Source organism: Somniosus microcephalus, chromosome 1 (assembly GCF_052327205.1).
Source record: "Somniosus microcephalus isolate GS21.2 chromosome 1, FLI_Smic_1.0, whole genome shotgun sequence".
Taxonomy (NCBI): Eukaryota; Metazoa; Chordata; class Chondrichthyes; order Squaliformes; family Somniosidae; genus Somniosus; species Somniosus microcephalus.
In genome coordinates, this window is record NC_140987.1 from 423,176,267 (window position 1) to 423,190,327 (window position 14,061).

The window sequence follows — 14,061 nt, forward strand, 5'->3', positions numbered from 1 at the left end:
CTATGAACAGAGAGTTTATTTATATTTTTAGGAAAAAACTGAAGTAAAATTTTTAAAAGTCGGTAATTAAAGCGGGAAAAAAATCAATTAAACGTTCTCCTCCCCCCCCCCCCCCCCCCCCATCTGCCTCCAAATGAAAACTGCGACGTCTTTGTCGGAAAGCGCTCCCTTGGTTTTTTTAAAAATTTAAAAAAGTTGATTTCCAATGCAAGTGTGGAGGAAATGGCCGAAATGTTTGTATTTTTTTTTAAAAAGATAAAACCCCGATGGGAAAAGGAAATGAATAGTTAAGAATCAAGATGGCTGACACTCACCTCAGTTCAGACTGATTAGGCCCGCCCACACATGCAGTGATTGGTCAACCATCAGGTCACTGAAGTGTAGGATTGGTCAATCGTCACGTCACTCAACTCTAGGATGGCCCGCCCGCACACGCAATGAACCCGCCCCCGTGACGCAGCGATTGGTCGACCGTCGGGTCGCTCAACTGTACGATTGGTCAACCTTCACGTCACTCGATGCTAATGAGCGGATAATGAGCGGAATTTTGAACGTTTTTTGTATACCGTCGGCACAATTTTTGTCCAACCAAAAAGTAAATATGCCTATGAGAGTCCCCTAATGATAAGCTTTCTTTTGATATAACATATGTGTCGGTACGCTCTATAACTTTTGATTGTATAGCCGGACAGACGGAAAGACAGAGAGACAGACAGAGAGACAGACAGAGAGAGAGACATACCGGTTTATATATATAGATTCATTCATTCTGACTGTCATATTTCCCAAACCTCTAAAAGTCTTTTAATGTACTACTTTATCTCCATTTCCAGTTGTTTAGATTCACTTTATTATAATTTTTGTTTGACTCCATTACACATTCCTCATTATACCATATTATCCTCCTAGCCTCATCAAATACTCTAACTTGCTGTGAGCAACACCACAGGAGACAGCCTAGTATATTAAAAATCTTACAACTGTGTGTGCTTTCTGCCTTGCTTCCTGTTGTCAGATTTCTGTTACACTTTTGTGTCAACCAACCACTCTTACCACGATCCCACTGTTTCTCAGCCCCAGTGAGTGTTCCCACACTCTTGTTCCCCTCAATCTAACGCAAGTGCCCAACTCACCATGAGCAACACCATGGAAGCTCTGTTATATATCTACACTATATATATATGTACGTATCTATATTTGCTTATGTGCCACGTTTCTCTGGAATATGCTGCTAGAGAGATTCCTGCAATGTGTTGCATGAAAAACAAATACGATTGTGTCCCTCAAACAGCATGATAGGCTGAATGGCCTCCTGTGCTGTATCATTCTATGAATCCAAGCTGGATTTCTCCATAATGCAGCAGGATGTAGTTCAGAACACTTGGCAGCAGCTATTATTTAGCAGTTACCTATTGAAACTTATAATTTTTGAAAACATTTTCTAAATACAGGAGATGGACGCTAAATTGTGAAGACCTGTAGAATGCGATTTATATCCTTTGACAGAGCTGACCCAGGAAGTGGGTTACCAGGTCAATGCTGCAAGTGTGATATAAATCATATTCCATGAGTCTTCATAATGTGTTCCTGTTGTGCATATATTAAAAATTAATCTGGTAAAGAATTGGGTACAGAGAAAAAACAAAAACATTGATTTGACATTCACTACATTCTTTTGTAGTTTGTTTCCAGTGCAGCTGGAGACTCTTTGAATGGTATGTAGGCTATTATTGTGTTAAATGAGTTGAGAATGAATAAACTTTAAATATTCTCTTCAAAAGCTTTTGGAAGTAATTTGAATGTAATGTGATGTCATCTCTACAGAATATGAAGATATTTCATAGAAATAACATCATAATATTTGGAATAAAGTAATTTCTATAAAATGACAACAACATCACTTTATATAATATGCTTAAAACAAGGCCTGTCGGCCCAATCCCTTGTCAATGGTGTGTTAACTAACCTCAGCTAGAGGAGCAGATGGGGCCTTAGCAGCCCTGGAATAGCGAAGTGAAAAATGACCATTATCCAATGACCCCTGCTGTTAACTATGTATGTATGGACATCAGGTGATGACAAGATTCAGCTATGAAGACTTCAATGGTCCAAAAGTATGCCAATGCTCAGGGGCCATCATTCCTCCGATGGACAAAAAAAGCAAACAAAAAATGTTTATCGACCATTTAACAAAACATGAACAAAATCTTGGAACATCAAAGGACTGAGAAATACAATTCTGTTAGCACAAAAGAAGTGTTAGTCAATCATGATGCAAAAGTTCAAGAATCCAGCTGTGGAATGTACAATCTCAATGGCCACCACACAGAGCAAGCCTTAGCAACAAGGCACTGCAAGTGCTGGTAAACACCATCAGAAAGCAATGCAAGCACGCTTTTGATGGGCGAAGCTAGTCCCCCACTCCCCCATGCAAAAATGACATGAAGCATGGCAGTACATCACATTCAAAAAAAAACTCTGTCTTCCTGATTCAGAAGACCTGCAATAGAGACGGATGATGCATGACTTAACGAGAAGCACAAAGCATGAATACTATGGTAAAGCAAAAGCACAGGACTTATATGTACATGAATGAACGTTGTAGTTGTAAAAGGTTTGTGCAAAAAACTTTGCACTGATACAAAGAAACGTCATCAAGAATGTAGCATGTATGCCATTAGGGGTCTGAGGACGCATCCTTGCATAAGTGTTGGGATGCAACTGCCTGCAGCAGAAGTTTGTGAGGTATGGGGAAGGTCTCTTAATTTGCATCCAAATGGTGGATGCCCACGACACCAGGAGTACATCTGAAGTACCTGCCCATTGAAGCGGCCACATAATGCGGCACTTACTGCCAGGTCTGAGAAGGGGTGCTGGGTTTACCGCCCCACCCTGCAAACTCCTGACAAAGAAGCTTTTTTTTGCATCCTCAGCTCCCTACCTAAGGGGGCCAATACTTAAACAAAAGCAAATCTTACCGTTTGAATCTTTGGCAGTCCAGGCCCCAATCTAGGCATGGACCCGCAGGTGGGCCCCACTTCCACCATTCATCAGTCTAGTATACCTGGTGTCACCAGACATCCCAACTGCCAAAGATCTGCCAGTCTTCTGAGAAGCAGGAGTGCAGTAACTCCCAAAATTGGAAGCTTTGGCACCACCTGCTCCTATACCACTTGTCTTGCTTAAGGTGGGCGGACACTCAGCCCCCAATAAGGCCAAGCGGGAATTCCCATGCAAGGCCGGTATATGAAGTACCTTGGTCCCGGCCTCATTTGTGCCCCTTTCAGCATATTCCTGCTGGAGGTACAGTGGATTTTTGGCCTCCAGAAGTGAGAATAGCAAATTAGATTATACATGCCATAATGGATGAATGAATATATTTCAGGAAGGAATTTCCTTGGCTAACTCAGCATATCCCAATCACTGCTGCTCTTATGTTTAGAGACACAACTCACATAACAAAAGCTGTTTTGATAAAGGGTTCCACGCAAAACGTTAACTTGTCTTGTCGCTTTAGAGATGCTGACTGATCTGCTGTGTATTGTCAGCATTTGCTGTTTTTGTTTCAGATTTCCATGATTTGCATATTTTCTTTTTACTCACACATAACAGGAGGGCACAAAAGGCAACAAGTGATGCTTCAAATATCTGGAAGCTAAATGAAATGTAGTTGGGTTGTACAGGAGGGAATGATTGGAAAGCATTGAGTCTGTGGATACTGGGAAAGAGAACAGGTCAAGTGGTAAGTACCATAATAATCAGATATTCTATGATTTTCACATGTTACATGAATGTAGCCACCTTTGAAGATGGCAGGACAAGGTAATAAAGCAGTTTTGAAAAGCACATGGGATCCTTGGCTTTATAATTGGAGGCATAGGCCTAGAAATTGAGTTGTGTAGCACCTGTTTTTCAGGTGCCACGCAGCCTCATAAGGCCCCAAAATGGCGGGCAGGAAGCGGGTGCACGCACACTTCCAACCAGAAGTGAGCCGGCCGCCATATTGGGTAAGGACAAACATGAAGCGGAGTATTTGAAATAAACACTCGACACCAGGTCTGCGTTCGAAGATTCAAGCAGTCGTTATTCGCACCAGTGGCTATCTGTCTAGCCAGGCTTCTCTCCACTGATACAAAGTTTTAAGCAGTCTTTTATACAAAATATAGGTGCATGATTAGCCTCGTGCATGATCTATCTCAGCAATTTGATTGGGTTTCACCCCGGTGCACATTTACTGATAGGTTATATAAAATAAAGCAGAGCTTACAGTAACGCCACCTACCAATGCGTGACATCAAGATACCGCCTTCATTACTGGAAAAGCATATGACCATTATCACCGCAAGCTGTTGCTGCAACTATGACATTGTGCTTATGCTAGGTGGGGTTTCACCAACATTGTACATTCTTCTAAGAAGACGACTCCTGACTCATTGTTCTTCTTATCTGCCCCTCTAGGCCTCTTGTGGTTCAATAGTTCGACTAGTTGCAATTATCTCCAAGTTACACAGCTTGCCGCAGTTAAGCATTCTAACATTACTGCGGAATCAACATGTCATTCTTAGCGTTATCTCAACTGTCAGTTCAGCAACTTAAGACAGCTTACTTCTGCAAAAGGCGTACTTCTGCATAAAGACTTATTAGCTCATTTAGTTCCTGAGACTCATTCTTAACCCTTTAATCATAGTAGAGCTCTAAAGCCCCACTTCAAACAAAAGGTGTCTTTTACCCACGCCTGAAGCAGGTGTTGGGCCATTTGCATATGCAAATAAGGGGCTGAATGCCTGCTTCAGGTCTCTGCTACAACATTGGTTTGCCCTGAGGCAGCTAGAGGTACCATTGGCTGAATATCCAGATTGTGTGTGACCACATGCAAGAATCCTCCACATCAATGCCAGATTTCCTGGAACTTGACATGATGCATTCATGTTCAGGAATACTGCCCTCCCTGAACTCTTCAAGGTGACAGTAAAATAACCAGATGGCTTGCTTATGAGTGACAAAGCATTTCTCTTGATCTGCATATCTCTAGATAATGACCCCCTGATTGGCAAGAACAGCAGCTGTGGAGCATTACAACAAGGCATATGCTTCCACTAGTATTATGATTGAGAGAACTATGAGGGCTGTAAAAGGTAGCTTTAGCTGCATTGATAGATCAAGATATGTTCCCAAGCATGTGGCCCCCATAGTCATTGCCCTGCACAACTTTGCCATTCAAAAAAGCCTGGAGATTCCAGGGAATGTGGTCATAGCTGCTTTGGAGGCAGAGGAACATACAGTGGATCAGGAGAACCCTCATTGAGTGGACTTCTCAGTGGCTGCAAGGGGCATCCAAAATCATTTTATCAATGAAGTGTTCTCAACTGTTTAATAGTCTCCTTTTGTTATTCCTCCATTTCCCTCACCTTCAGAGCAATGACAATTCCTTCAAATGCAGAATATATCCTAGAACCTCTCAAGGCCTCAGACCTGCTTGCCTCTAACAGAATCTACAAGTGTTATAATCTTCACAAGATAAGTGCCTCAGCATCTTCCCCTCCCTTCCCCTTTCAGCATTCCGTAGTGACCGCCCCCTCTGAGACACCCTAGTCCACTCCTCTATCACCCCCAGCACCCCGTCCCCTTCGCCCGGCACCTTCCCGTGCAAGCGCAGGAGATGCAACACATGCCCTTATACCTCCGCCCTTCCCACTGTCCAAGGCCCCAAACACCCCTTCCAGGTAAAACAGCAATTTACTTGCACTTCTTGCAATCTAGTTTACTGTATTCGCTGCTCACGATGTGGTCTCCTCTACATTGGGGAGACCAAACGCAGATTGGATGACCGTTTTGCGGAACACCTCCGTTCAGTCCGTAAGGGTGACCCCGAGCTTCTGGTCGCCTGTCATTTCAATTCACCATTCCATTCCCACTCGGACCTCACCGTCCTCGGGCTCTTACTCAACGTAAGCTCAAGGAACAGCACCTCATCTTCCGATTCGGCACTTTACAGCCTTCCGGACTCAATAGTGAGTTCAACAATTTCAGATCATAACCTCGGCCCCTATTATATTTTTATATTTTTTATCCACACTTTTGGTTTGTGCCTTTCCCTTGTTTCTCTCTCCCACATGGCAGCTGTCTCTCACTCTGCCGGCGCATTTCACACTTCATCTAGAGCCATTGTTTGTTTCTTTACCTGTCCGATTACTATCTCGTCTCACCTTGAATATCTCTTAATGTCTCTTCTTTCATCCCCTCCCCCATTTCCCAGCCCCCAAACTGCCTTTTAATCTCTTTCATTTCCTGCCTTTTTTTCTCAGTTCTGTAGAAGGGTTTCGACCCGAAACATTGACTCTGTTTCTCTCTCCACGGATGTTGCCTGGCCTGCTGAGTTTTTCCAGCGTTTTCTGTTGCCTCCACTCTTGTATGACTACATCTCAGTGACTACATGAGCAAGAGAAAGAGCACTTTCTCTTTTATTGCAACCAATTTCAGAGTGGTCAATAGCCATCCTACTCCTTCTGTGCACCATGCTTTAAAAATGCCTCTCTTGCTCCTATCCTAGTGCTTCTCTTGGGTACAATGTGCAGGCAGTATTTCAAGCAATAGTTGACTGCTCTTGAGTTACAACTGGCTCTAGGAACTGAGGTGACCCTTGCAAGGACCCACTATGGTCAGCATCTGTTGAGTATCTGCATGGGCAACCTGCTATGTGGCACTTATGTGGTGCTCTGAGGGAATAGGCTGAATGCCTGGCATGTGCTTCTATCCTGAGAAAAGGTAGTGTCATTTAGGTTGCCTCCAACCATTGTCATTTACTGGGCCCTGGATCTATTAGTCTAGTGAATCTGCGCCATCACTCAGACCGCCTATTTCCACCTCCGGAATATCACCTGACTCCGCCCAGAGGGTTTCAGCTCATCTGCTGCTGAAACCCTCATCCATGCCTTTATTACCTCTAAACATGATGACTCCAGTGCACACCTGGCCAGCCTCCCATGTTCTACCCTCTATAAACTTGAGGTCATCCAAAACTCTGCTGCCCGTGTCCTAACTCGCATCAAGTCCTGTTTACCCATCACCCCTGTTCTTGCTGACCTACATTGGCTCCCGGTTAAGCAACGCCTCGATATTAAAATTCTCATCCATGTTTTCAAATCCCTCCATGGCCTCGGCCCTCCCTATCTCTGTAATCGCCTCCAGCCCCACAACCCTTCGCGATATCTGCACTCCTCTAATTCTTGCCTCTTGAGCATCCACGATTTTAATCGCTCCACCATTGGTGGCCATGCCTTCAGCTGCCAAGGCCCTAAGCTCTGGTATTTTCTCCCTAAACCTCTCTACCTCTCTTTCCTCCTTTAAGACGCTCCTTAAAACCTACCTCTTTGATCAAGCTTTGGTCATCTGCCCTAATATCCCCTTATGTGGCTCGGTGTCAAATTTAGTTTTATAATGCTCCTGTAAAGCACCTTGGGACATTTAAAGGCACTATATAAATACAAGTTGTTGTTGTTGATCAGTGGAAAGGCATTTGCCCTGCTGAGGGGATGGAAGTCAGTGAAGTACCCTTCCACTTCAAGAAGGCACACCCGAGGCCCATAAAGGGTTGAAGAAAAATATACAAACATTTTTTTCAGAATGTCTCTACAGGAGCAAAGGGCAGCCTTTTAAAGGTAATTGATTCATCTGGTATCCATTCCCTTACTTTCCAGTATTTTGGGGGCCTTCTTAAGGCTCTGAATGAGACCTACACTTGTTCTCATTAGCAGTAGATCCTGCTGGACCTATCAGCTGGTGAGCTGGGCAAAATTTCCAGAGTAGCTGAGGGACGCTCCCAGACACACCTCCTCAGCAACATAGCAAGGATGGGCCTGAGAAGCACCCACCTCCAGTACAATTTAACAGGGAACTACAGAGGGGCAGAAATCTTATTTTATCTCAAAGTGCCATGATTACACCACAGTTTTAACCCCCGCCACCCCCCACACCCTGGCCAGAACTTCTAGCCTAAGGAGTTGTGCTCGACCTGGAGTGAAATCCATGTTATATCACTGTTAATACAATGGATCATCAGCCAGCCTTACAAAATCTTTAATCTGCAACATTACTTATTTAATTTTTATTATTGCTTTGTTCCAGTTTCACCGCACACCTGCTAGAGTTGGTTGGCGCTTTAGACATCGATGGCTATGAATTCAGATGCTGTTCTTTCTACTTTGTTGGCCTGTAATTAATTTGTGTTCAGCTTCACTGTGTTACATCACAACTTAACCCTCCATAAAAAGAAAAGGATCATTCTTTGATCTCTCTTAAGGGGAAGATTCTATGATTTCCATTGATGCAAAGTTCTGAGTTTGCAAAGGTCAGTGGTGAGTCGAAGATATTTATTAATTCCTTGCATCAGAAGTCCAATTGCTGAATAGAAGCAGCAGATTAAAATGCTTTCAATTCTAAAAACTGGTTGAAAACAGAAGTGCAAACTATCACATTAAATTAAACAATTAATGTTGTTTGAATAATACACAGAGGATCCTAGATGATTGTTGCTCAGTTGGACAATAGTAATCCATTCTTGGAGGTTTACCTGGTGGCATCAACCGGACCAGAATACTGATAACCGTCCAGTATTATTCACAATATTCAGAGGATAATGAATATTTTAAATTCTGTTTTTAAACAGTATTGATGGATGGCATAGAAACTTAGTGTGTGGGAACACTATTGATATCATAATAATAACCTGAGGGAGAAAGGAATCGAAGGATATGTTGATAGGGTTAGATGAAGAGGGGTGGGAGGAGGCTCATGTGGAGGTTGAAGTGCAGCATAGACCAGTTGGGCCGAATGGCCTATTTTTACTTTTTTTAATTGCACCAATCAACCCAAATAAAAATAATCTAACAAAAGTGCCCCCTTTTAAAGGGGTGCAACTAATAGAAAACTAAAATCATAAAAAACAAAGGACACTTATCAAATTAAAAAACAATATTTCCACCCGTGCCCACCGGTCGCGGAAGAATGGCCTGTTTCTGTGCTGTAGATTCTATGTAATTCTAAGTACTGCATGGAAACACGAGGGGAGAATTTGTTTGCTTTGCGCCTCCCGTTAGCATCCGGGGGGGGGGTGCAAACAGGGCGCAAATCACCGAGTGGGAGGTTAGCAGCGGCAGTAGCCGGTAGCGCCCTGTGGCGCTGCGCCTCCGGCAATGACGTCATCACCGTGCGCAGCGCCCCGCTTGCACCCTGGCTGCAAACTTCGGTCGCACCCCCTGACCTACCACCGGATGATATATCCGACAGGGTCATGGTGGTGTTTTTGCGGCCGCAGCAGCATTAATTAAAGGGCAGGTGCCGCGTGGCCATTTTTGTTTGGGCCGCCTGCCAGCACCTGCCCACTCCCGCTTTTTCATGCAGGGTGCCGGCTGCGATCGCTCAACTCAACACTCCTTTTGAGAGCCAGGCTGTTTTCCCTGCTCCCTGGCTGGTCCAGTAGGGCCCTGGTACGTGCTGCGCTAGGCCCCTCCCCTTTAATCAGACCTCCCTGTAATACCGCGGCGCTACGTGCGCTCCCGCGTGATATTGAATGGTAGCGCTCCAAGAGGGAGGGGGAGCACTTCCGGTAGCGCCCCACCTCCTGCTTGGGGCGCTACCACTCAATTTACAGTGCGGGAGCACTAACATTTTCGGGGTGCTAAAAGTAGCGCCCTGGCGAAATTAGCACCTCAAAGGGGGCACGACCGAATTTTTCCCTCATGGTACGCAAGTTCTGTCCCCATCTACTGAACTGAAAGGAGAGCAGGTACTTCCCGATACAAATAAAAGAAAAATTGGAGGAAAAGTTGTCATTGTGTCCCTCTCCTGCTCCTCCTCATGACTGACTGAGTATGGAGCCTGTGAGCAGATTGACTTCTCGCAAGAGGTTTGCAGTATTGGAGTAACAGAAAGGCAGAAAGGGGTGTTAAAAAACTGGACGGTAGCATATCCACAAAAATCAGTAACTAATGTTGATAGGAACTGGTTTGTTTGATGTTGTGTCTTTGTTAAAGCAGGGCCACGTATTGTAGAACCTCACAGAATATGGCATTTATGATGAAGAAAGCAAAGGATACTAGGTTTTTCTCATAAATTACATAAAAATCATTATTCCCCACAACCATGACACTCTGGTGTGCCAATATTATTTGAATTAAATAGGTTATTATGTTTTTAACAGATTTTCAACAAAGAACCCTTGGAGATTTGGTTGTTATAGTACTTCATTGATCTAAATGTAGTCTGTTGGATACCCTATAATTGTATTCTAGACTTTCACTGATAATCAACCTCCCTTCTTATTGGGTTGGTTTCACTTGTTCTGGGACAGCATCTAAGATGGAACCTGGTGCAGCGGGTTAAAAGCTGTTGAAGAATTTCTGAGCATCGCAAAAGATAAACTAAGGCACGTAAACATCTTAGTAAGGGCAGCCATGTTGCTGCAACACTGGAACATTGAACTTGACTGGAAGGCCACCATTCGAATCCCAGTTGCGATTTCTTCAAGGGAATTATTAACCCATTTAAAATAATCTCATCTGTATCATCTGAGATGCAGCAAATGACCAGAGGAACTGGCAGAGTGGAGATGGTTTTCTTTCCGACCTTGGTTAATCATGTCTCCTTGTGGGTTGGGTATTCTACTCAAGTGTTCATATTGACAGTGGGACCATACAGGGATACAATCAGACAAGTGGCTGTTGCATCCACTGAAGTTGTGTAGGCAGAGATAAAAAGAAAGGAAGCAGAATATTCTTACCGTTCTGAGCTACAGAAGTGTTCTAGCTTATGCAAGAATAATCACAAAGAACAAGGAAGAGTATTTGATTTAAATTCAGCTGAGGATATCTTACTGAGTCAGCAAGAATATTTTGCTTTCCTAATGCCCTAGAGGGTAAAAGCATTGCTGGTGTAAAACAAAGCCACATGAATCAGAATGTTCTAGGTTTAATTTCCAAGTATGTAAAGTTAGGTGATCTTAGCTGAGATAATAGTTGGGGTGCTAAAAATGGCCCCACTCAGGATTCCTGTTCCTGATTACCATCTAGTATTAGAAAGTCAATTTGTGTGACCATCAGGATTAGGTTTTACTGCAATGTTCTCCTGAGTCAAATAGCTGATCAACACTGACTGTCAAGGCTCACACATGAAGTACCTGAAGTCTCTTGGCACCTATGGAACTACATCTTCAGAAGAGAAGTGGAAAAAACTGGGGCAGCTCACATCGTTTACCTGCTCTCCATCTCAAACAGCGCTGGATAGTAATGCTTGCAGTTTATATCTACAATATTTGAAAATTTGCATTAAAGGGCACACAGCTGGCCAACACAAAATGCAGCAACACTGATATGGGGCTCCTCAACCCTGCATCCACAAGATATTCCACAAGTGGACCAAATGAAAGATTTAAAAATAGTAATATAGGTCCATGGTGGGATCAGTTGGAGGAGGATTCTGATCTTCTGACTAGCACAGAAACACCTCTATCAATGTGCAAGACCACAAAAAGTTCTTATTGGTTTGACACTTAACAGTATAAAATTCATCACCCTCAGTATAGAGGAGACTTGTGTGGAGCATAAACAACAGCATGGACCTGTTGGGCCTAATGGCCTGTTTCTGTGCTGTAAATACTATGTGATACTGTGTATGTGGTGTAGCTCCCTCACTGGGTTAGTATGTAAATGCACCACATGATGTGAGACTAAGCCATACAGGTCCTAGCAGTGGGACAGCACTGAGGTGATATGATTGGATTCAGCTTCCCAGAAATAAGTCGGAAAAAATTATTCAGGCTTCCCACTTTTGATCACTATCCAGTGACCCTTGCTGAATTGAGTGGGTGTATGCCGAAGTATAGACCTTGTGTACTCTTTTGTGCTAACAAATAAACTGTAACTTAACTTCAAACATGAAAGGAAACTTAATAAATTAAATTAAAATTCCATTACCGGTGGTGATAATGCACTCCAGTCCCTGCGGTGCCCACCGGTCGCGGAAGGCCTCGAGCGTGCTGGTGAACACTGCTTGCTCCATCTCCAGGGCCAACCGGGCGCGAATGTGGCCGCAGAAGAGAGGCAGGCAGTCGGGCCGAACGACCCCCTCAACCGCCCGCTGCCTGGACCAGTTAATGGCCACTTTGGCCAGACCCAGGAGGAGTCCTACAAGCAGGTCCCCTGATCTGTCCACTTCCCCTCCCCCCCAACCGGGTGACCAAAGATCAAGAGCGTGGGACTGAAGAGCAGCCAAAAATCGAGGAGCAGCCCCTCCAAATAATGGAAGAGGGGCTGCAACCTCTCACACTCCATATAAACATGGAACAGACTCCTCCAGGCTAGACCTTGTGTACTCTTTTTGAGCAACCCATAAACAAATATACTGTAATTAATAATAGACCTTGTGCAAGGACAGAATCAAACTTAGCTGTGATGCCTACACAGTCCAATAGCCTGACAGTATTCACAAACTTAATTTCCTCTTTGTAGTATTTTTAACATATTGGTCAACAGGGTAGCATTAACTTTCCATTTCTGCAATTGTAATCCAATTGTAGACCCTTTCAAACAAATGAGTAAACACTGTGTTGAAATAATGAAAACAGGAAGTTAATGCAAACACATTAACCAGTGCGATAAAAATAACATAATGAGTGAATTAAACCCAACTCTGTCTGGGCTGTCACATAAACAATGGCTGTTTAGCTAAGGCACTGGAGGGCAGCCAGTGGCTATGGAACCCCATTCCTCAGTAACATTCAGTGTCTTCTGGACCGAGGGGAGAAAAGTGGAAAAATGAAAAGGATTTGTGGCCTCATACCCAACACCTTATTAATAATAAAATACATACATATAATGTGCCCATACTCATTTTAGAAAGGTCTCCGGTAATATCATGAAATGAATTTAGGAAGTCCAACTTTGAGCATCCAACTTTACAAATCAATGATAAAAGCAATTTGGCACTTAAACCATAGCAGTCCATTAACATTCACTCAAAGGGAACTATATCAATCTTGCAAGATATCTTGCTCCAATTCTTAACATGACGCATGATGTAGCACCTAGTGTACATAATATGACAGAGAATTAAGGGTATCAGACAAAAGCAGGGAGAAGTAATTAAAATTGCTATGGTGTGACATGATGGGCCAAATGCCTCCTTCTCTGCTGATATTTTCCTGATTCTATATAATCTCTTTATTTGCTCTTGGGATGTGGTAACACTGAAAAGGTTTCATTTAATGCCTATCCTTAGAAGCCCTGAGAACGTGGAGGTGAGTCTGCCCCTTCAACTGTTGCAGTCCTTGTGGTAATGGTGCTCCCACAATCATGTTGGGTAAGGAGGTCTTGCCATTCTTCTTTTTCTAGCAGCTTTCTTCCTCCTCTTCTGAAGGCATTGACTGGCACCAGTTTCCATTGGTACCTTGTCCAAGTCGCTGTTCTTGTAGCCCCTCCTTACCTCTGTAATCTCCTCCAGCCCTATAATCCCCTAGACCTCTGCACTCCACCTATTCTGAACTTCTGAACAGCCCTGATTTTAAATGCTCCACCATTGGCGGTTGTGCCTTCAGCTGCCTAGGTCCTAAACTCTGGAATTCCCTCCCTAAACCTTTCTGCCTCTCTACTTGTCTCTCCTCCATTAAGACACTCCTTAAAACCGACCTCTTTGACCAAGCTTTTGGTCATCTGCCCTAATATCTCCTTATATGGCTCGGTGTCAAACATTTAACAAATAATAATTTTTGATAGCACTCCTGTGAATTGCCTTAGGACGTTTTATTACGTTAAAGGCGCTATATAAATCTAAGTTGTTGTTGTTGTGATTTTGCACATCATGGCTTCCTGATCGGAGTGAAAATAAGGAGTAGGGGAGAAGGAGTAATTGAAGGACGGTACACTTGGATTTCTCTTTTGCATCACCAAGTGGCTGCTTACAAATTAGCATCTGTAAACTTATAAAATGTGTAATGAAAATGTATTGTAACGTGTCTCTGTAAATTGAGTGCCATGTACCACAGTTAATTCGTATTGTACCAGATGTGGA